Below are 3,364 nucleotides of genomic sequence, written 5' to 3'. Positions count from 1 at the left end.
TCCTCCAAAAACCATACATTACTTGAAAGTCTTGAAATACTCAGCTAAAATAATACAAATAAAAGTTTGTCTCACAAAACAAGAACCATGGTAAGGCTGCTGCTTTTTTTATACCGGTAGTTCAATAAAGTTAAGACCAGGATACTAAGAGTTTCTAGTTAAATACTCAATTTCCTAATATAGATTAGGAAATTGTGTATTTAAAGTTTATGAGAGAGAGAGAGAGAGAGAGAGAGAGGGAGAGAGAGAGAGAGAGAAGTGAGTTTGGATTGAGTATTGCATTAAATTGGGTTCCACAGAACAAGATCTTGAGATTTTGCTTGTAAGTGATTAATACACAGGGAAGTCTAGTAGAAAGAGGAGAATGAGACTTTCAAAAAAGCAAGCCAAGCATCAAGTCTGGTACTCTACTGTATAATTTTGATTCAATATCAAAAGGAAATTTTAGAATCAGTGGTGGGGTCACATCATTGCCTTGTTTGAGACAGAAAAGCAGAAGTATGTAAACTCCCTCATCCACTGGTCATTGATTGAAGGCGGCGTTCTTGAGGGAATAGTTTTTAAATCAATTCTGGTACTTTGCACCTAAGTTCTGGTGGCCTGGGGAAAGCCATTGGAAATGCAAAATGCACGTCCTGGCTACTGAGAATGAACGCACACCATGAAAGTGGTAAAGGGATCCAAGGGCAGACTGGCAGGTCACTTAGATCATCTACTACAGGTGCTGAGTGAGCTAACGTACATTCTGCTATAAGGAATCAAAACAAAGAAACATAAGAAGTTGAACAGCAGTGAAAATAACAATACTAGAGATAGCAACGTTAATGAAATTGAGTCAATTTGTTAATTAATCACACACTTTGCGCAAAACTTCTGAGGGTTGGTTTCATTAGGGGCATTTTCATTCTATTCATTTATATATTTGTACCCTGTCAATTTTTTAAAGTACATAACTTACAATGTTGAAAAATTCTGTACAATTAACATGAGAAAGAGTAATTTAACTAGGACACTAAAATAAATTATCATGTGGGCAAACTGCTGCAACTGGTTCTGCCTGGATGGACAACCTAAAGATGTCCCACCACCCCAAGGAGCCAGATGCAGGCCTATTCCAATCCTGGGTTCAGCTCCTTCCCTTCACGAGCGGGCTCAGAACCAAGTCACAAGGCCTGTGGGGCCCACTTGGCAAATATGGCCAGGAAGCAGACCTGCCTGGACTGTAAGAAGAATTTCTGCATGACCCTTCAGAGCCAAGTCTGGAATGGGTCCTGCCTCTGCCTTCTCTGCCAATGGTTCTGAGTCACAGCCTTTCAGTGGGAGGAGCTCATGAAGATGAAGGTGAAGAACCTGAGGCACTATCTCAGTCTCCATTATGTCTCCACCGAAATGTGCCAGGAGGAAGAGGAACTGGAGCTCTTGGTGCTTGGCCAGCAGCCTATAACTTCCCAGAAGGGCAGGATTTATGCCCCCACCTTGTCCCTGGACTTCCCTGAGCATCAGACCTTCCTAACTCAGCCTCACTGCAGCACAGTTCCGCCTACCTCACCTAACCTCCCATCTTCATCTCCACAAGTCCCCTCTATTGCCCCAGCCGGGGCTCAGAAAAGTCAGCAGGCCAAAGGCCATGTGTCTCAGGACCAAGGTGACTCCATTTACCTGGGGAGCACAGCCAGAATACCTGCTGGGGATGAGACCCAGTCCATTGACTCAGAAGACAGCATCATCCCAGGCCAGAGGACCACTCTATCTGACCCGACTGACCTGGTGGACATTAACAATGCGGCAGCTGAAGGAGATGCTGGCTTGCAACTTTGTCAACTACAAGGGCTGCTGTGAGAAGTGGGAGCTGATGGAGAGGGTCATGCTGTTGTACAAGCATCAGAAAGGACTTCAGCGTCTGACGTGTGGTACTGAAAACCAAAACAGAGGAGCCCTGCCATCTGGCCTGAAGGAGATCCTGTGTAAAATCTTCATGGACTCACCTATTGACTATGTTCTGCTGGAGTGTGGCCACATGGTTACCTGTACCAACTGTGGCAAGCACATGAATGAGTGTCCTATCTGCCAGCAGTATGTGATCGATCTGTGCATGTATTCTGGTCCTGAAGGCTTGCATCAGTTTCTTTGGTGCCTTACAGGAACATAGCCAGAGAGTCTGGGCTCAGGGTTGGTCAGCTTGAAGAAGTGCAAACTAACAGAAGAAATATTGCGTGTTCCCAAGACCAGGGCAAGCAAGATGTCATGTACCCCTGGGCATGCCTGTCTTGCCACAGGTGTTCACCTCTTGGCTGGAAAAGCCACTGAGACCAGTAGGAACTGGTGCAAAGCACATGGGTGAGTCCTTGGTTCAGTGATGTTGGAGTGATGATGGTAACTGGTAAACAGAGGACTTTTTAGAACTTGGATCATGTCTTTCTCCAAGAACCTAGACAGTTTCACTCTTCCTCCTGTACCTTACCCATCCCCTGGAGATGACTGTGTGCATATTTCCTTCTGGAAATGGTACTCTTCTTCCCCAGCACATTTGAATTTAAATTTCTGGTGTCCCTGGCTTTCTCTACTTTAGCCTACCCTTACTAAAGTCTCTTGCTCCATTGTTAAAATCCATTTGCTTCTTTGGACCAAACATATGTTAGTTTACCAAACCAACAGTGGTCCTTAGGACAAAATTTGGACCAGTAAACTTATCTCTAGTAAGAAATGAAACACAAATGCTATCAAAGAATATCAAAGTTGTTAAGAGTCACTTCCATAAGTGCCGGAATTGGAAGCTATCAGTCTTCTGGCCTGACCCCTGGGAACCAACAAAACATCTGACTCCCAAACTGCTGGTAAAGTCTGATCACCAGAAGGGATGGTGCTTGGATAATTTCTCCTGCTTCTCCTCTTGTGGGGCCTTACTTTGTACCATCCTTAATTTTAGTTTATGAGGAAAGGGTAAGTGTTGGGTGGAGGCTGTGGCTTTCTGCTTAACTTTGGCTTGGATTCTGATCTTTTTCCCAATAGTCAGGATTCTTAAACCACTTTCCCCTGAAAATGAAATCCTTCTCATACTAATGGTGGTTTTAAACTTGGTCTCACCAAAGGCATACAGACTCAGACAGAGTTTTGCTCTTCACTAGCTGTACTTTTCATGAAGTTGTTAGAGACTAAACATGTAAGATAGAATACCTAAGAGATGACAGTTGGAGGTCTTCATTCCCTAAGTTGGTAGGAAGTTTCTATTTTCATTTCCTTTATTTAGCCTGCTGGTTTTTAGGGGTAGGTTATGGAGAAAGCATTCTCTAGACCTTTTAGAAAGGACCATGTAATGGGTAGGTAATGTTTTTTGAACCCTCTTAGTCTTTACACACCTGAAGGA

General features: G+C 43.8%; 1 pseudogene; it reads left to right on the top strand.

Annotated features, from left to right (window-relative positions):
* Nucleotides 1-1,027: 1,027 nt before the first annotated feature.
* LOC103262001 lies at nucleotides 1,028-2,109 on the top strand (annotated as a pseudogene).
* The last annotated feature ends 1,255 nt before the right edge of the window (nucleotides 2,110-3,364 follow it).

This window comes from Carlito syrichta, unplaced genomic scaffold, assembly GCF_000164805.1.
Source record: "Carlito syrichta isolate Samal-C Ts95f unplaced genomic scaffold, Tarsius_syrichta-2.0.1 Scaffold304296, whole genome shotgun sequence".
NCBI lineage: Eukaryota > Metazoa > Chordata > Mammalia > Primates > Tarsiidae > Carlito > Carlito syrichta.
Note: the sequence above shows the minus strand (reverse complement) of the source record. Positions and strands in the feature narration are given on the sequence as shown.